The sequence below is a fragment of the Rhinoderma darwinii genome, chromosome 9 (genome assembly GCF_050947455.1).
Source record: "Rhinoderma darwinii isolate aRhiDar2 chromosome 9, aRhiDar2.hap1, whole genome shotgun sequence".
Classification (NCBI taxonomy): Eukaryota; Metazoa; Chordata; class Amphibia; order Anura; family Rhinodermatidae; genus Rhinoderma; species Rhinoderma darwinii.
Window position 1 is genome coordinate 84,844,774 of NC_134695.1, and position 21,393 is coordinate 84,866,166.

At 41.7% G+C, this 21,393-nt stretch overlaps 1 long non-coding RNA gene across 4 annotated transcripts in view; it reads left to right on the plus strand.

Annotated features, from left to right (window-relative positions):
• Positions 1 to 21,393, plus strand: part of LOC142661118 (uncharacterized) — a 246,350-nt gene that overhangs the window by 5,585 nt on the left and 219,372 nt on the right. For 3 of the 4 annotated variants that reach the window (XR_012850635.1, XR_012850634.1, XR_012850636.1), the window contains exons 2-4: positions 112 to 160; positions 1,712 to 1,876; positions 2,871 to 2,958. This is a non-coding gene — a long non-coding RNA (uncharacterized LOC142661118). Of the gene's footprint in view, positions 1 to 111; positions 161 to 1,711; positions 1,877 to 2,870; positions 2,959 to 8,927; positions 9,106 to 21,393 lie in introns of all 4 variants that reach the window. The other variant, XR_012850637.1, reaches the window with a different exon arrangement.

Genomic DNA, 21,393 nt, shown 5'->3' on the forward strand with positions numbered 1-21,393 from the left:
ATACATAGAGAGATAGGTGATAGATTTATTACAAAATAATATATTTTATGTAAAAAAATTACTTATATACATATGTTGTTTTAAAAAATATATATTTTTTTATCTCTACAGAATCAGCATGACATATATATAAAACTCAAGTAAGAAAACAAATCTAAAGGTAAATGTAATCCTTAAAAAGAAAATGATATATACACACACTCATTCATTTTGATACGTACACACCTGATCTGTTTCTATGTATCAAAATAAATTTCATAGCACAAATCAGTTAATATTCCCATCTAGGAGGAAAAAAAAGAAAACTACCAGGGACAAAAATAAACCACCACTGACCTTGAGATGGCAGCAGAATTACAGTAAATCCTCTCCTGTGCTGCCCGTAGCCGATTAAAATATGCTACAGATGAAAAAAAAAAAGATTGTTATAATTTCATTACTAGAACATTCAGTCAATAAAATGTATTCAGAATGACATTCACGCTGTATACAATTCTTATTAGTTATTAGGTACATTTAAATTTGACACTTAAGCCCCTGTCTTGTGAACCGGGTTTTATTGCAAAGACAATGCAGTCTGAAATGATGTCTATAACATCCACTAATCCATTGCAACCTTTGATATGTGCTCTACACTATATTCATATAAATGATTATTAACGTAAACTAATAACATGCTCAATATGCTCAGATTTGCTAAACCAGGCCAGTTCCACACAGATAGGGAGTCCTAAGCACTCTGCAGGCAATATAGTATTCTTCATAAATAGTGAAATAAACCTACAGTAATCACTGGAGCTGAATTTGCTCTGCATTCTAAATGAAACAATATTTTTATTACCTCCAGTGACATAAAATAAGCTTACGTTTAACAAAATCCGGTTAGATTTTTATTTGGATCTATGGGGTCGACATAAAAAATTGCTGTGTTTTACATCCCATGTAGTACTATATAGCCATAATACAAGTTTTATTATATTTTTATCAGCAGTTTGTTACAGCACACAAATATAGTTAAACATTGGCAATAAAATGAATAGTGTTCAAAATGTTCTATAATCCTGGCAGCAATGCTCTCAGGGTTTAAGCAAATATTCCCTGTTGGGCTTCAAATGTTTAAGGTCCTTTAATCCAAGGTTTATTTTGTGCTTTACTTGAATATGCAATTAAGAGAAATGTAGGAAAGGTAAAAAATAAATAACAAGTGTCGTATACTCGCACAGTGTATATAAATATATATATAAATATATATATATATATATATATATACATACATATATGTGTGTGTAGTGTATGTATATATCCAGATTTTTTATTTAGGTCCATCATCTAGTCTTTTTCATGTATCACTCGCTTTTAGGATATCTTTGCTTTACAATGAGTACAGGGGGTAATTGTTCATGTAAATCCCCCTTTCCAAGAGAAAGGTAAAGGCCTGCAATAATCGTTACAATTTGTTTGCTTCCTAGCGATCGTGACAATTGTCACCCAGTCTAAATGCACAAAAAGATCAATGATGCAAACAATAGTTGAAATATATATTTTATTTTGACTTATTTTTTTGCACGATTGGATTGTTAGAATTATCATATATTTTATTGTTTACATTTTGTTTTTGTTTTTTTTGTTTTTTTAAATATTATTTTGCTATGTAGAAGTGGGTAAGGAATATCATATATATTTGTGTGTGTCTTTGTATTTTCTTTTGCAGTGCTTGGATGGGTAGCAATTTTCATGTAATTTTTAAGGACTGGAGTGGTTGGTAAAAATCGGGCATTTACACGGAGCAAGTTTTCAAACCACCGACAAATAAGCAATGGTTGAAAGACCAAGTCTCTGATGTACGATCATTGGACATATACCGCTATTGAAGAATGTAAGTTTGATCATAGAGGTATATGTATTGGAAATGTAAATTCCAGACAATCAACATTTACATTTGGATCAACAATGATTTTATAGTTTCATTGATCTTTCTGTGCCTTTAGACTGGACCATAATCATTATTAATGCAACATTTTTTTTACGAATCTTAACAATTACTACATGTAAGCAGTCCTTAAGGGTCTATTCACACTGCGTTTGCAATGCACATTGGCGTTATATGTTGGGAGGATTTCCCGATGGAAGACAATGGATGGATACAATGTCATATGTAGCCCACTGTTTTTTTTCATAGATGCTTCTGTATGGAATACCGTAGTCAACTACACTATTCCATAGAGTTAAAAAAAAAAGTCCAAAGGATGCCAAAGGGACACTTTTTGGCCTCCATCGAGTGAGTGGGGCCCTATGGATTTGTATTATGTAGCTCCAGGAACTTTCGTAATGCATATGCCGAACATACACTGCAAACACATTTTGAATACTCCCTAAGGATTATTATACTTGTTTGTTTTTGTGTATGTTTTGTGGTTTGTTTGGCAGACCTGAAGCGGGTAGTAAATTTCCTGTATTTTCTGATCCACAACTTTAACAGTATAAGCCCACAACACAGTGATAGGGAGGTCGTTTTACAGATCACCACTTCTTATGTCTCTCCCTCTACTTTGTAAAGTTACGTCTCCTTGCCAGTGTCTGTGTATCTCCAAGATGCAAAACAGATAATATTAATATATTCTGTTTTCTTGAGTCTACTCCACATCACAAAGTTCCCTGCTCATTTTTTGAGGTCCAGAAATCCGACAGTGACTGGATAATAAAAAGGACAGTGACATATGGAGATGATTTTTAAAATGCTTCATTAGGGCAAACTATGTTGTGAGAACTCCACACACTCAAGCAGTCATGGTTTATGTGTGTATATATATATATTAGGAAATAAAGCTCCAAGTCTGCTTAAAATAATCACTTTTAATTGCCATTTTCAGACAGTGGAAAAGAACAGGGGTTATCCAGAAACTCTGAGCAGAAGGGTCTTATGTACAGCACTAGCAACAGAGATGAAGATGGCTTAAGGTACATTTCATTTTACAAATCTTATAAAATGATAACTGTAAAAATTTGGAAGTGAGAGATTTTTATAAAAATGGATGAAAAAAATTCTTAATTATTTCATTTTTCTAATTGAGTAGAAACAGAAATGATATTTGCCTCTTATTGTGTGCCAAACCTCCATGTATTTGAAAGGATAATATGATTTTGTAATATCTGTTATTGTACATTAACATAGCAACACGACTCTGGTAAGTACGTCAATAACAAAAAGTACTCTCATAAGTTTATGTAAAGCATATGTCTACATAAGTGCAATAGACGGGTAGTTATGGGTTCTATAGGTATAAGATGCATATGAGATAGATAGATAGATAGATAGATAGATAGATAGATAGATAGATAGATAGATAGATAGATAGATAGATAGATAGATAGATAGATAGATAGATAGATAGATAGATAGATAGATAGATAGATAGATAGATAATATGTGATGCATACACAGATAGAGCTAAAAAAATAAAAAATTGTCTTATTTTTTTTTTACTCCTAATAAAATAATTATTCACAATATGAGCCGCCTAGGGTTTTCTTAATATTTACACAATCGCCATTTTCAATGTAGTATTGAAGGTAAGAAGAAAGTAATATAAGAAAAAGGGAAATAAAAAAAGTCTTATCATCGTCAAAAGGTCACTCAAGGATATAACATCTAAAGTAAGATATGAGCATTAAAGTAAAACAGATTGTGCTCAAACACATCTTCTGAATAAGTACAGGAGGTGAAATGAAGAATCCTGATTAGATTCTCTTCTCACACTGAATATTATCAGTGAAAATCCGAAAACAACATAATACAATGTCTGGCTCTTCTGTAGCATTCAGCAGGTTCTTAAATGTTACTCTTAGGCTGCGTTCACATCTGCGTCAGGGCTCCGCTCCAACGTTCCGTCGAAATTTTCCGTTGGAATGGAGTCCTTACTGAGTTGACTTCGCTATTCATTCCCTCAAAACGACAGAACCCCTGCACAACGGAGACAAACGGAAACCATTTGCACCGAATCCGTCACCATTGAAATCAATGGTGATAGAAATGGAAAAACCTCTGTTTTTTTGATTGTGTCAGTCAGGGCTCCATTCCGTCGGAACAGAGCCCTGACACAGATGTGAACGCAGCCTTAGCTGTACTTTCTACCCAGCTGATCAGACTCTTGATTATGTTCTGTAATGTTCACAAAGCTTATTTTCGGACGTTTTTCGAGCCGTAAATGGTCGAAAAATCAGAAGCAAACATTTGCCCATTGATTTCAATAGCAGAATCAGCGTTCTGTTCCGACGAGGCATTTTTTTTACGCGGCCGTTTTGAAAAACGCCGTGTAAAAAAACGCACACGAAAAAGACTTTGACTCTATAGAAAAACAGCTCCAAAAACATCCGTGAAAAACGCGAGTTTGCTTAAAAAACATCTGAAAATCAGGAGCTGTTTCCCCTTGAAAACAGCGCTGTATTTTCAGACGTTTTTGAGTTTGCATGTGCACATACCCTTATACTTTACTAAAAAAATATATATATTTACAAGAGGTAACAATAATTTCTTGGATTTGCTCCAGTTAAATAGTGAAATATAAGGCTATATGTGATCAAGTAGGGCAGGGCTGCTGGGGTGCACCACACTTTTTAATATGAGATCCAAATTGTAAGATCCCAGTCTCACCTGGTGAGGCAGCCGCCACATCCAGACAGAAAGTGAACGCAGTGGTGGCCACGCAAATGCATAGACACATGTGCATTTATTCTCTGCACGGATGCAGCGACCACCTCACCAGGCTGAATGGAAGTCAAGGCACCCAAGTTCTTCAGAAAGGTGTGGCTCCCACAGGTGCATCTGTAGATGCACCGTAAATGTCTGGGATGGGAATACCCCTTTAAGGAGTTATTCTGACTGCTAAATTAATTATTTCTTAGCCACACTGTTTTGTACATAGCAACACAGATCCGCTAAAGCCACATAGATGCTAGAACTACATATATAGGGCCTATTTACACAAAAGTAAATATAGTAGTGGAGTTAGCCAGTCCCACATTGAAAAATGCAAATGTATGGAGAAGATAGGACACTAAGAGAGCTTGACCTCCACTGTGTATGGGAAAGTACTTCAGAAACTGCGAGGTGGCCCTCCCTGGTGAAGTGCCCAGTAGTTATTGGTGAGGCACATGCTGCACAGGCCTTTTTCTGGTTTCACCAATCTTTGATTTAGCAATGTAATTGACTCTTTTTATGCTCATTTTAATGTTATACCAGGAAACAAATGAAAGACAAATTGAAATACATTTTTAATTTTGGTATGAGTCTTCACCGATGGCGAGGCCCAGACATCACCGTGTCCTGGTTGGTGAGGACCCAGTAAAATAAAGTTGAGAAGCCTGGTTTTTGAGTGACCATTTCTATTTATGAACAATATTGATCATTTTGCTTATGTGCAAGGGGCAATCGTCCTTACATACCTCTGCAGCAAACTAAATTGCGTCTAAACACATTCTATTATTTCCCTAAATTGCAGCCCATATCTTCACCTTGTTACAGAACATTGCCTTCAATGCAACACATAATCAGCTCCCATCTGATTTCCGAGAAGAACCAGATATTACAGGGCAGCATAAATCTGTAAAGACATAATATGGAACCGGCATACTCTATATTGTGACTGTCCCACCTGCCGTGGACAGCATCATAATCTGGAGGCAGGCCCCAGGCCTTAAGTTGTACATGTGCAATCTAGGACAACATGGTAACCATATAAAATTTTATAATCTTGCCAGACCAATGGGGAGATCATACTTTAGTTTGGGTTTTTTAGAATGATAGTAGCGTGTAAAACTTCCTCAAGGATATAGGGAATGAATTAGCACCCACAGTCTGGTTTCTATAAGGGCATATATTAGGGGCCCCACTGTACCTACATATGCCTCTAAATTACCTACAGATGCATACAAATGTTTTTTTTCTATTTGATTCCAACAGGGGCTAAACGATTTATGGAATTTATTTGATTACGGTAATTCGTCATGAGGGCTGCTCACGATTCTGTTTTACTATAGAATCGTGAAATCAAATTAAGTTATATGCTGTGCTTAGAAGTGGAATAGGAAGGCCCCTTTCCCCAGTGCCTGAGCATGGTTGTGTTTTTCCCAGTGTTTTTCTTCAAAGGTTCCCTAGCTGTATCTGGTGTCTGAGCCAAGTCAAGTGTCCGAGACGATTGCACTATCCGTGTCAAGTCCAAGACGACTTCAGTGTTCAAGTCTCGCTATCCAGCACAAGCCTGCTTCCGATAGTCTGGCACAAGACAGCTTCCTAGAGTCCGTCACACGCCTGCTTCCGATAGTCCGGTTGTCACGAAGGGTCTGTGGACCCACTGGGCCATACCGCCTTGGCAGTAAGGCAGTTGGCCAACAGGGCGCAGGTCAGAGTCTATAGTTATATAGGTTACCTGTGGCAGCACGGACAGTAGCTTGGCAGGAACTAGGCAGCAGGTAGACGTCAGGCGTGGAGAAGCAGGACAGGCGTGGTATCCAGTACAGCACGACTACAGCTAAGCACGGCACTAGATCAGGATACAGGTTACAGGAACAGGAAACACTGGGAGCAGAAAACACTAGGGGATCATTTGCATAGACAAACTATAGGGAACATAACAACGCTCAGGCATAGAACTAGGAGGCTGGACCCCTCTTATAGTCTAGGGTACTCACGGGTCAAAGTTCGTCCATGAGGTCCGGTGCGCCTGCTGCCCCTTTAAGAGCGGGCACGAGCGTGCACGCGCACAATACGGGATCCGGCAGAGGTGAGTGGACGCGAGCGCTGGCGTCTCCTGAGGAGGAGGCTGGGGCCAGAGCTTGCCGACTCGTGGCTGCGGCTGTCATGGGAGGTTGGAGCTGACAGCCCGCAGCCACGAACATTACACCGGTACAAGCCAACTTCCGATAGTCCGGTACAAGCCAGCTAGCGGGGTACTCGCGCCCTAGTGACTTTCCGTTTGACCAGCTGCTACTCCGCTACGGCGGTGTGGATTGACATACCCCATTGCCATGACACCGTGGTTTGGTGCCCAACCCGTGCAGGAGACTACACCTACCAACTTCACTCCATTCCCCCCTGGGATAGCACCTGCCTGATGTGCGTTTTCACTCTCTTCGTATTGTATCAAATTCAGTAGCACTTTGTTCCATCTTGTACGGACTAATAGGTCGGGAGTTCTGTCCCGGTGACTCGCCTGTGGGTGGCTGTTTTCACATCATTTCATACACTTAAGGGTAATTTGCTTATTACCCACCTAGCCAACTTAAAAGCGAGATATAGCAACAATAAGACTCTAAGTAACTGGGCTGCAATATGTAGTAATCCAGAGATCCATCCTCCTATCCCACTAAACCAATTAGCTGGGTTTATACATGAGAAATTTTCCCCCACCATGAAACCTCTTTTTTCTTAGTGTTTCTGTAGCAATTTCCTGCTTATTTTGTCTACTATTTGGAGCTCTGCTCTTAACTTCATGTTGCCGTGTGGGTCTATATAGTGGCAGGTAGGACAAATTGCCTGACACATTCCACCTTGTGCAGCAGTGAGATAGTCTAGGACTATTATATGCTGGCTGGTTACTAGGATCAACTGTACAATATATATTCCTAAGCATCAAACAAACATGCCGTTACATTACCAAACAATTCAGCAAGCGTTTCTATATTATGTGCATTCTTAACTACTAGACCTACAAGTGTTAAAGAAAAATCATACTGGCCCAAACAGTAGATAATTTTCCATTTAAAACGAATGGTATCCCTTAACTTAAGTGCCGTCACATTCACCCTTTTCCAATTTCCTAGGGTCTCTTGCCTACAGTCCATCGTCGTTGGGTTTGCTCTTTTGGTAATATTGGCCACCCACCATTGGTCAAAAACATGCCTCACTTTTGAAGAGGGACATTACATTTGTCCACTTATTGTCCCAATTATCATTCATCTTTCAAATGTTAATTTAGGGTTGAGGCACATGGTCTTATCAGGCAGAGGAGGTAGACGGTCCAGGCTCCCGCACCTGCATGCAGTGGCTGGCATGGACCCATGTCGGTTTTTCCTCAAGCTTTACTGAAGTGGCCGTGATCAGCTGGACACCGTAGGGCCCGTCAAACCTTGGCTCAAAGCTTTTCCTCACGTGTTTTTTTAGGACGGCCCAATCTCCGGTAGTATTGTGTGTGTACCGTCTGTGGAGTTAGGGTCTGGAATGGAAGAAAATACACCTTTAAGCACTTGTAAATGCCGCTGTAAGGCCCCAAAATACTTGGTAAGTGTCAAGAAGGGTCTGTGGACCCACTGGGCCTTACCGCCTTGACGGTATGGCAGCTGGCCAACAGGATGCAGGTCAATGTCTATAGTTCGTATAGCGTACCTGTGGCAGCTCGGACAGTAGCAAGGCAGCCTTTGCTGGAAGTAGGCAGCAAGCAGACGTCAGGCGTGGTGAAGCAGGACAGGCGTGGTATACAGCATGGCACGACTTTGGCTCAGCACAGTACTTGACCATGGGGCGCTCTCCTATACCGCTGGGTCACATTCAATCTCCCATACATGGGTAAGTGCACATATTGGATTTAAATTTGGCTCTATGCCATTTTTCCAGGCACCAATTACTTTTTAGTTACTATAGGCCTTTTTTTAGTTAGGCACATTGCCCTTCTTTACACTACTTATATTTTAAAATTATTCCTATTTTGATGCACCCCATGTTGGAGCTACATTGAGTTACAGTAATTGTGCATACTATCAGTGTATTAAAAATATATATATATACTCAATGTATACATCTGTGATCCGTACAAGGATTTATTTTTAGATTCTCTGTCTTTGTCATTTAATGTATTTTATGTTATTAATAAAGATGTTTAGTTTTCTCATATATTGATATGTATGGACTCCTTTTTTTCTCTTGTTTATCACAGTACTTGACCAGGATAGTATGGAATGCAGGGAACAGGAACACACTAGGAGGCCATCATATAGACAAACTTAGGAAACAACAACAACGCTCAGGCATCAAAGCAGGGTGCTGGACCCCACTTATAGTCCAGGGTACTCACGGCCTGATGTTCATCAAAGTCCCTTTGGGATCCGGCTGAGGTGAGTGGAAGCGAGAGCTGGCGTCTCCTGAGGAGGAGGCTGGGGCCAGCGCTTGCTGACTCGTGGCTGCGGCTGTCAGGGGGGAGATTGGAGCTGACAGCCCGCAGCCACGGACATGACAGTAAGGTCCCCATGCATTGCCTGTAACTGCTAAGGGAAGTACAAGCCTGTCTTGGGGACACTTCCAAACTAAACTTCATAGGGGCTAAGGCTCAACTTCCGGTTAGGCGTTACCCGGACTGAGTACAAAGCAAGGGGTGGACACAGCCTGTTTCTTCCATTGCTTTTTGTATCCGCAACTTAAGTGTACCATTCATTCTTTCTACCCTACCACTGCTCTGGGGGTGGTAATGAGTGTGGAAAGCCTGTTCTATCCCCTCTGATCCAATGACCACCTTTATAATTTTCTCCAGTAAAATGGGTTCCTCTGTCACTTTCTATGGTCTCAGGGACCCCATATCTACACACAACTTCACTGAGAATTTTCTTGGCCGTGGTCTCTACAGGGGGAAGATACTGGCCAGGCTTAAGGCCACCCTGAGAACAGGTCTACGCGTACAAGCAAATATTCATATACACCTATCTTGGGTAGCTGTATGTAGGCGATCTGCAGTCGCAGGAACGGGTAATCTGGCTGGGGTGCACTTTCCATAGGTACCTTTTTTACCTATGTTATGCTGTGTGCATATCATGCAGGCTGCTACAAACTTAGTGGCGACATTATTGAATCCAGAGGCAAGCTAATTTGCTGATACCTGGCTGCACTCTCTCCTCGGAGAGGTGCATACACCCGTGCACCAGGTGTGTCATCATTGGGTATAGAGACCTGGGAAGACATTACTTAGTCCCTACAGCCCAGAGGCCATTCTCTTTCAGGGAAGCGCCTTTCTCTTACCATTGGTGCTTCTCTACCTTGTCTACTTGTGCCTGGAGGCCCTTCAACACCTGGAGGTTCAATCCTGTCACTGGCAGTTAGGTGAACGTGCTAACCCCTCCTCCACCGTCCAGGGGCAGCATTGTAGCTGCTTTGGCAGCCTCATGGACCTTTCTATTGCTCCTTGTACCTTTATTATGGCTACTTGGCTGGGTTCTAACAGGGCCTGTAATACTTTGGCTACTGCTCTTGCCTTCTTAATTGACTTACCCAATGATCCAACAAAGTTCCTACTACGCCAGATGGACCTATAATCGTGAGCGATGCGTACCTAGAGTCAGTGTAAATATTGGCCGTCTTACCTTTTTGCCAGGTTACAAGCCTCAGCGAGTGCCTCCAGCTCCACTTCCTGGGCAGAACAAGAAGGTGGGAATGGTCTTTGCAAGATTACCTTGTGCATCGTGACTACCGTGTATCCTGTCTTGTAGGTGCCTTCATGGTGTAATCTGGAACCATCTACAAAAGAACTCAAAATCTGGGTTACTTATTGTGGTCTTATACACATTTTGTAGACCTCCTAGCTGAGTTCATTAAGTCGATACAATTGTGCAGTGTCTCATTGAGATTTAACTGATCAGTCTCGTCACTACACCCCTCTTTCGGGCCCTGCAGAAGTAATGTAGCAGGGTTCAAAACTGAACATCCCAGTATAGTGAGGTTGGGTGGGGTGAGCAAGGCAACCTCATACTCGGTGAGGTGGGCTGCAGACAGGTATTTAGTTTGGACCTGGTGTCAGGGGCTGTAGGTGGCCCCTGGTATCCACTCCCTACAGTATCCCACCAGTCCCAGAAAAAGCATGGAGATGACCCCCACCGATCGCTAAAACGAAGTGGCAGAAGTGCTTCGTACAGACTCATAGACTTTCTACAGAGCCTGTACACTGCTCAAAAAGTAAGCGGCACATCACCCACCCAAGCACTTCTGCTGCTTTGTGTTATCCATCGTTGGGGGTCTCAGTGCTCGGACCCCCACCGATCAAAACTTCTGACATGTCACTATGACGTGTCAAAAGTTTTTTAAAAGTTTAGTTACAGTTTGATGCCTATGCAATCGACAAAATCAGCAGTGCGTAACTGGCCCTTATTTAACCACCAGTGAAGCTCTCCTAAACTCAAACCAGCGATAAGGTCCGGATTTTCCATAAACAGGAGCAAGAGGGTTATGAGGTAAGCAAACTTAGTATTGTCTTGATAAGCGATCCCTGAGTGCCAGGGAGTGTGAGAGCGAAGGGCATAGAATGGCGATCCAAAAAAAAAAAAAAAAAGCGTAGGGCCAAAAGTGAATTTTAATATTAGAACCTGGAGCGGTTCTGTCTTCCATGGAGACCCATTGTGGAAGTGAGTGGGTTCCACAAAGAAAGCTCAGCTGAACCAACAGGGCTGCATGATAATATTTGACTAGTTGGGGTACTCCCAAGCCACCGGAAGGTCTAAGGGTAAATAGGGTGGACTGAGGGATTCACTTTAGTTTACCCTGCAAGATAAATTATATAAAACTTTTATTCAATGTGGCTGCATCCGACTCCATTGCTCCTGGCGTGCCCAGTTCTGTGAACTGGCACCAGCAGCAAGAGCCCATTATGTATGATACAGCCTTCTCCACCCGCATGCTGGCTATGATTAAAAGTTTCTTCATCCTAGTCAATTATAGTTTGTGGCCTGGAGGAAGTTTAGTTACACTTTGATGCCTATGCAATCTACAAAATCAGTAATGTGTAACGGGGGCCCTTATTTAACCACCACTGGAGCTCTCCTAAACTCAAACCAGTGATAATATATCGGACTCTGGCACCCAGCCCCTACACACTGAACTTTTTAAAGTGTTTTTTAACAAAACGCAAAGAAATCAAGAATAAAATTAAGAATCATCCAATTGCTTAAAAACAATTGAGATTTTATTTTTAGGCCATGTTACGTAGCCCTAATTGTAATTAAAATTTAAAAAATGGAGCCATGTTCTATCAGATGCCATATTATGGAGCTGTATGTCTGCTTTGAACAGTCCCTTTGTTATAAGGGTCCCCTAACAATAAGCTCATCACAGTGTCCCAAAGCAATCTATGGGGAAATCTGGCAGCAAGTGTTCAATTCCTGTAGCGCCATCGTAGGGAAAATGAAGCATTCCACTGTTCAATGAGCTGTCTGTGTAAAGACATGGATCTCTCAGGTTTTTTTGTAGCTGTTCTCCATTACCATTTCCGCAGTGTAAAAATACACTGCGGAAAACGTAACAATGTAATCCTATAGGAAAAATATTTTGCAACTATACAGATTTCTCAATTGCTTTCTTTGCAGAATATTTTTCCTGTTGGATTACATTGTAAAGTTTTCCGCAACTTATTTTTATGCTGCGGAAGGCAGCTCCGTAGAAATGAATGGTGCGCCGGTCAAGCATGCGCAACGGCGCTCCATTCTCATGGAGCACTTTGGGGGAGCTTTCGGTCCCCCTTTCTCCTCATCGCTGGGGGGTCAAAGCGTTTGGACCACCAGCGATCTCCCATGTATCCCCTTTCCTGTGGATGGGGGATACATGTGTTTGTGGGAAACATCTCTATGTGTTATCAGAGTGGAAACGCTTCATATCCAAGGTCCTTGATAGGGGACCTACCTATGTTAATTCAGAATTCCCAGTCCTATGCCTATGGAGTAAAATAGCCTATGTCTGCTGACTCCTGTCAGGCTGGATGGAGTATGCATCCATGCAGCAGTCTTTATCCGCTATAGGGAATTGCTCTTTATGCAATTTCCTCATCTGTATACCTTAGTTGCTGTCCATGCAGATTCTTCCGTTTGTCTTAATGTATTTGTTCTCCTAACAAGATCTGCACTTTCTGCCACACAGCGCAGTTAACTAACAAAAAAGACATTTCAAAGCTGCTGTAATAATCATGTCACCGGGGAGAGGTCAAAACTGCACGATGTTCTTATTTTATAGATACATCTCTTTTTATGATTTATCCTGCGGAATAATTCCATCACACAAAGTAAGCTAGAACTTCGTTTTTTATTTATTTACATTTTATGTCTCTTTGAAGGGATTCATCTAATTTTTGAGATGCTTGACCTAAGTTTTTTATCTACAAGTCATATTACTTATAGAGTGAGGAAGTAAATTACTGTCATAAACTGCCTACATACGTGCTAAAGTTTGACAAAATTATGCCCTCTTATACATTAAGGGAGCCCATAAATTCCTATTTTAAATTGCCCTGGCTTTGAGATCATGCAGAAACATATATCATTTTAGCAGGACGAGAAAGCTTCAGAGGGAGAAAAAAATAGAAAGGAAAATACAGTGTGTTATCATTGCAAGAGTGCATTAAACAATATGAGGATTATGCTCAGTGGCACCATCTGCTGTTACAGACAGCCACCATGCAAAAGAGTGGAAACTATTTAAATACTGTACAGTAAATATACTACAAAGTTAGATTTCTTTTAGGGCTTATGCACCCAAACATATTAAGAATCTATATTGTACGGAACCATAATACGGCACCTATAAACTACTATGGACCCAAACTGCCTCCGAATTATTTTTTTTTTAGCAGATTCATATGGCCCCGGAAATGCCATCCAGCAACGACTTTGCTAATGACTGTGCAACTGATGGTTACCTGATATAGATATACATACATACATACATACACTAGTCCTTCTCAATGAATTAGAATATCATCAAAAAGTTAATTTATTTCAGTAAATCAATTCAAAAAGTGAAACTCATATATTATATAGATTCATTACATCCAGAGTGATCTAATTTCAAAAATGATGAAAAGTACACCTCAGCAGTGCCACAGGCTGATCACCACCATGCCACGCCACATTGATAACACCTCAGCAGTGCCACAGGCTGATCACCTCCATGCCACGCCGCATTGATAACACCTCAGCAGTGCCACAGGCTGATCGCCTCCATGCCACGCCACATTGATAACACCTCAGCAGTGCCACAGGCTGATCGCCTCCATGCCACGCCGCATTGATAACACCTCAGCAGTGCCACAGGCTGATCACCACCATGCCACGCCACATTGATAACACCTCAGCAGTGCCACAGGCTGATCACCTCCATGCCACGCCGCATTGATAACACCTCAGCAGTGCCACAGGCTGATCGCCTCCATGCCACGCCACATTGATAACACCTCAGCAGTGCCACAGGCTGATCGCCTCCATGCCACGCCACATTGATAACACCTCAGCAGTGCCACAGGCTGATCGCCTCCATGCCACGCCACATTGATAACACCTCAGCAGTGCCACAGGCTGATCGCCTCCATGCCACGCCACATTGATAACACCTCAGCAGTGCCACAGGCTGATCGCCTCCATGCCATGCCACATTGATAACACCTCAGCAGTGCCACAGGCTGATCGCCTCCATGCCATGCTGCATTGATAACACCTCAGCAGTGCCACAGGCTGATCGCCTCCATGCCACGCCGCAGTGATGCAGTAATTCATGCAGAGTCGGAGCCCAGACCAAGTATTGCGTGCATATACAGCACATACTTTTCAGTAGGACAATATTTCAGAATTAAAAATCATTTTTGAAATTGGGCTTATCTAATATTCTAATCTTCTGAGACACTAAATTTTGCCTTTTCATTAACTGTTCCCATAATCATCAACATTAAAAGAAAAAAATGCTGGAAATAGATCCCTCTGTGTGTAATGAATCTATAGAATATAGGAGTTTCACTTTTTGAATTGAATTACTGAAATAAATTAACTTTTTGATTATATTCTAATTCATTGAGAAGGACTAGTGTATATATATATATTTTATTTTTATTTTTTTATTTATTCTTTATTTATTAATTTTTTTTAATTATTATTATTATTATTTTCTATTATTATTTTTTTTTTATGGTTTAGTTGTTCGCTGTTTATAATTATTATATCCTTGGAAAAAAAGCTTTTTTCAAGCACTGAATTCCTGGTAAGCTTCTGTATATACAAAAAAGGCAATCTGAGCAAGCGTACCTGCAGTGTAAAGCATGAGGGAAGGACAGTAGCAGTCTGAACCCCTGATTCAGACCACCTCAGACTGCTACAGACAGAGCAGCTATGCTGAAGTGACTTCACTTCTGATTAGCTTTTGCTGCAGTCAGAGGAAATTAGCAAATCCAAGCAAAATGCCACCTTAGAACCAGTGACATCATTGAGACACGAGGCATTGCTGTATGTTATTTTACTGCAAGTTGTGCTTGCTTTTAATATACCATTTGCTATATTTAGCCAGGCAGAAGGTGTAGTACGTGTCAGATCTCCCTACTGCAGTGTATAGGATAGTGATGACCAAACTAGCAGGGGATGAATATTGTCACTGGACTGTATGGAGTAGCGTCCTTCACATAGTCTTTATGAATGCATGCTGCTTAAACATTATGATTTGAAATTTGTATAATCTTTTACTTTACTCCCCGTTATGTTAATGACAGGACGGTGACTCTCATTTCCCACTGATTAGAAGCTTCCAGAATTGTACTTTTTTCTCTCGCAAATAAATGTAACACTATATCATGTACTGGAAAACTTTATATTCCGATTTATTGCTGCATTATAAATGTAGCCATTTGTGTTGATTTCAATCTTTAAACACTGATGTCAGACTCTAATTTTCTTTGAGACACCAGTAGCCTGTTTTGTTATTTTCCTCTCCATGCAGTAGGTTTCAGCTTGCCCCCTAGTGGCACTTTGTGCTGTTTGCAATAGTTTGTTTTCACAGTGGATAGTTTGTAATAGATTGTATTGATTATTATAAGCATATTATTTGTTTGATTAGCACAAACACAATCCTATATTACTAACGAAGGGAAACTCTTGTAAAGTGTTCCTATTGTCTTTTTAGACTGTCTAAAAAAAATTATTTTAGATACTGTTTGCAAAGCAGCGGTAAGAACAAACATGATTGAAAGTCTCATGGCAACGATTGATACGACTACTCATTTGTACCTCTTGTTCCCCTTCCTTTTCCCTCCCACCTTCCCTATTTCCATCCTTCCCTCCTGGTTCTCCATTTTGATCAGTATGTTGTATGGACAGCAGTTTTGGATTTGATATTATCCTTTTATTGCTAGGGATTATAATCTGCAATATCTGTCTTCTGCTGGATTATACAAATTTTGTCCTATATGTTTTGAAAAAAACCTCAATAAAAATGTAAAGATGAGAAAGTGTCATGGCAACGAAGAAAATCACTGATCACCAAAAAAACAACAAACTGATGACCAAAAAAATGTCTGCCTAATTAGGGTTAGCCAATAATTTATTGACTGGAAACCATACCACATAAAAGTTAGAAGTTCTGCCCGCTCTAAATGTTCCCTATCTCAAGAGGAGTGAAACCTTTGACTTTCAGTATGGCATGCAGATAACCCCACTAACTTTTTGTTAGGGCATTTATAGGGACCAACCAAGTGACAAAACCCAGGACTGGGACCCCTCGTCTACATAGGGCACCATTAATTGTCTTCAAATTTTCTTCTACAGCCAATCATACACTGTGTCTGAGCAGCTGATAATGTTGTATAACAACTGTACATACATATATGAATATTACAGAGATAACATGCATGCTCAGAAAAGCAAAACATTGACTTGATGTTACTGGTGAATCAGGACTGAGCGCTGTGGGCTGTACGTTTGTCCATCTATCATGCTACCCAATGATGGGGAGTGCACATTCTGAACCCCTGTCCTGGGCACCAAGAGAGCTTGCCCTACCCCGGAGTGACTATTCGATTTTATCACTCTACCCAATGCATAAAAAGACTTTTGCAAAAGGCAGCACACTAGTGAATTATTTTTCGTATACCATGTCTGGAACTATTTTTATCTCTGACGGTATGTTCACACGGCAAACCGTCGGAACAGAACGCCGTATTTCCCATTAAAATCAATGCGCAGATGTTTGTAGGCGTTCTGCTTCCGATTTTTCAGCCATTTTTCAGGTCGTCTACGCCACAAAAAACTGCTGAAAATAGCCCGTGTGAACATACCCTAACACATAGCATGAAGGAGATAGGCGCCTCCAGGAAATTCTGCAGTACAAAAATATCTCCTTAATGCTTTCAAATTATATGCACAATACTTCTACTGTTATGAATGGAAAACATAAAAACAAGAAAAAACATTATTGGTATAAAATATATGAAAGAAGAATAATATTATTGCGAGAGCGCATCAGCTTGCATGATCTCTGAGGTGCTGTATAGACTTACACTAGGTCATTAGCACTGAGTTACAGCAACTACATGTGCTGCTATCATTTCACCATCTTTGAACAAGGATGTTTGGAAGCAGATATGCCCTTTATATCATGTTATAAACTTTACTATAATACAACTGAATTATTATGTCTTATTTTTTTCGGTAATGACATTACTGCATTTGATAAAGTAACATAAAGCCAGTGGCCCACATTTATGAATAACGGCATATTTTGCACCAATGAAATTGGAGAGAGTAATAGACAAGAATTGCGCCTAATTTATTAATGTGGTGCATTTGGAATTGTCTGTGTGAATTTATTTTTATGCCTCCTATGAGCAGCCATATATTTGCGCTACAAATTTGCGCCTTTTTTAACCTTTGCTTTTGATAAATACGTTTAAAAGTCCATTTTTTTCTTGACCACGCCCACTTTTTTTTCTTTTTTCATTTTTCTCGTAATACTGGGGTAAACTGAACAATAAATGTGCGGCAGTGTTTTTAAAGGAAACAGCAGCGTTGTTTGGATCTGTCAGCTGATTATGTTGCCATATGTAAGGACAGCATATTACAGGGACAGGTCCATTCTCCTATTAGCCGAAACGGAAAGACACAAAGACCGCCTCTCCTCGACCCACGTAGTGGCGATTGAAGGGCTGCTGTGTATGCAGATACACCTCAGCCAGCTGTTCATCACTGTTAGGGTATGTTCACACGGCGGGGGTCCGTAACGGCTGAAATTACGGGGATGTTTCAGCCTGAAAACATCCCCGTAATTTCAGCCGTACCGGCATGTGCAGGCGCTTGAACGCCGCGTCAATTACGGCCGTAATTAGCGCTGCTATTCATTGGAGTCAATGAATAGCGGCTCCAATTACGGCCAAAGAAGTGACAGGTCACTTCTTCTACGCGGGCGTCAATTTACGCGCCGTCATTTGACAGCGGCGCGTAAATATACGCCTCGTGTGAACAGACAAACGTCTGCCCATTGCTTTCAATGGGCAGATGTTTGTCAGCGCTATTGAGGCGCTATTTTCAGACGTAATTCGGGGCAAAAACGCCCGAATTACGTCCGTAAATAGGCCGTGTGAACATACCCTTAGGCCCCATGCACACGACCGTAAAAAACCTCAGTTTTTGCGGACCGCAGTTGCGGTCCGCAAAAATGGACCCATTTACTTTCATTAAACGCGGACACATTTCCGTAGCGCTACGGGTGGGTGTCCGTGCCGTAGAAATGTTCCGAAAATTATGGAACATGTCCGTTCTTTTGCATTTTGCGGGCCGTGCTCCCATACTTTGTAATCGCGGGCCGTGATTGCGGGCACGGTCGTGTGCATGGGGCCTTAGGACCCATGCACACGACCGTAAAAAACCTCCGTTTTTGCGGACCGCAATTGCGGTCCGCAAAAACGGAGCCATTCACTTTCATTGAACACTGACACCTTTCAGTAGCACTACGGAAGGGTGTCCGTGCAGTGGAAATGTTCCAGGAATTATGGAACATGTCCGTTCTTTCGCATTTTGCGGGCCGTGCTCCCATACTTTGTATAGGAGCACGGCCCGAAAATGCGGCTGTCAGTCGGCGGCCGGCTGTGATTGCGGGCACGGTCGTGTGCATGGGGCCTTAGGCTCCATATTACTGTTAGGCCCCATGCAAACGACCGTATCCGCAAATACGGACCGTAAATACGGTTCCGTATTGCTTTATAGTCATCAGCAAATCATCAGCAACGTACCCATTTCCGCTGAATGATATCCGCAAATACGGTCCGTAGTACATCTGTATTGCATCCGTATATACGGATCCACAAAAAAAGAGGCTTGGTTGATGGGAAACCCCTTTGTGTCGCTTAGCAACATGTCTGCATTTGTGGATGGCTATCCGTATTTGCGGACGCACCTCCGTAGCCATGCGCAATTTTGGCTTCCCCCATAGACTTCTATGGAGGAGTCCGTGCCGCAATTGTGGACCAAGAATGGACATGCGCCATAATTCTCGGCACAGTTCTGCGGCACGGACACTCATCCGTAGCGATACGGAAAGGTGTCCGCATTCAATGGAAGTGAATGTGTCAGTTTTTGCGGACCGCGATTGCGGTCTGCAAAAACGGAGGTTTTTTACAGTCGTGTGCATGGGGCCTTAGGCCAGGTTCCCACAGGTCGGATACACTGCTTAAAACTACGCAGCGTATCCGACCTAGAACCCACAGCACATTCCGTCCGAAAAACCGCACCACGTTCATAGTTACCCCGGCTGTAGTCATGGCGACGCGTCCCTCTGTTGACGCTGCAGCCTGTGATTAACTGCAACAGTTACATGGGATGAAATGTCATCCCAGGGGGCTAACCTGGAAAAAGAATAGAAGATAGTGTCGCTGTGACAACACCCGGGTTGCAAGTATAAGCTTTTTTTGTATTTCCGCCGAAAAAGTCGCGACGCTTGGCTATTTATTGCGGGTTTTACATCGCCATTGAATTCAATGGGGAAAACCCGCAACAGAAAAGCAAGAAAAACACACCATAAATTGACATGCTGTGGATTTAAAATCAATTTATGAACGTTTTCGCTGTGGGGTTTTTTCTGCAGCGTGGGCATGAGATTTTCTAAATTTACTTTGCTCGTACTGTGAATGCTGCTGAATTTCTGCACAGAGAATTAGTTGCGGAAATTTCGCGGCGTTTATGCTATGGCAGAACCCATCCTTGGGAAGGTGTATTATTTAGGGTTTATCCATACAGTGGGGTTTTACTGCCTGGCCGAAAAACGCGTTCGTTTTTACAGAGAAGTGTGAATACACCATTAATCGCTCGTATTTCAAAACGGCGATTATTTGTTTGTGCCATTTTGGCTAACAGAAGAACAGATCTGTCCCTGTAAAATGCTGCTCTTACCTAAGGCAGCATATTTTACTGACAGATCCGTTTTCCTTTTGTGAAATTGGCACAAATTCTATGTGCTCCTTGTTGATATAGGTACCACATAGAAGTGGTGCAAGTGTGATATAATGTTGTTCTTCCTCCAAAAACCACACTATGAGGTGTAGAACATTCAACATTGAAATAAAGGGCAGTTTTCACAAAAGGTTTGGGCTACACAAAGAGTTTTGTTGTTGTAACTTGCGTAAAAAGTATTTTTACACCACGTCTTTCTTATTGATTCACACTTTGTGATTGAGGTGCGGTTAGAGCCGCATCTAAAAACCACATCCGAAAACCGCATACGTTTTTACAGTGATTTGATGAGAAAAACACATGAAATTGCGCTAAAAACAAATGCGTTATTCAAGTGCGTTATTTTTCTATGTGATTCTAACCGCAGCTCAACTGCAACGTGTGAATGGACCCTTATTGTACTTTGCCATCGCAGTCAATTGTCAATTGCGCGCAAAAGGTACTTAACAGCTCCGTGTGTCATCACCATATGATGCGTGGCTGCGTGATTTTCGCGCAGCCGCCATCATTATGACACTCTGTTTGTATGTTTGTAGCACGTGGTTTCATTCATACCTTTTATTACTTCTGTTACACGAATCACGTGCATCACACTGAAGTGCTTCCGTGTGCTGCGCGTGATTTTCACGCACCCATTGACTTCAATGCGTACGTGATGCGCGAACAACGCACAAATATCGGACATGTTGTGAGTTTTAGGCAGCGGACACACGCTGCGTGAAACTCACGGACAGTCTGCACGGCCTCATAGACTAACATAGGTCCGTGCGAGGTGCGTGAAAATCCCGCGCGTAGCACGGACGTATATCACGTTCGTCTAAATAAGCCCTTATTGGATTTTTTTCAAGCGCAAAATCACAGGAGCACATGATGATAAAGACATTGGATTTCTTGCTCTTCCCCATAGTTTAATACAACTAGCGATAACGTGCAGTGATTGCAACAGTTTATATTGCTGTGTAGCCAGGGCTTTAAAGTATCATCCCAGTTATGCTCCCCAGCCAGGACATCAGGCGTGGAGAGACGTTTCTGTATGCTGGGTGATACTGTTGCTGTGGACCTGTCCCAATACTCTTCGGGTAGCATACGGTTGCCATGGTAACAGTACCGCCCAGCATGCAGGAGTGTCTCCCCACGCCCAATTTTAGTTGGGGCTGGAGAAAATAACTGGACTGACAC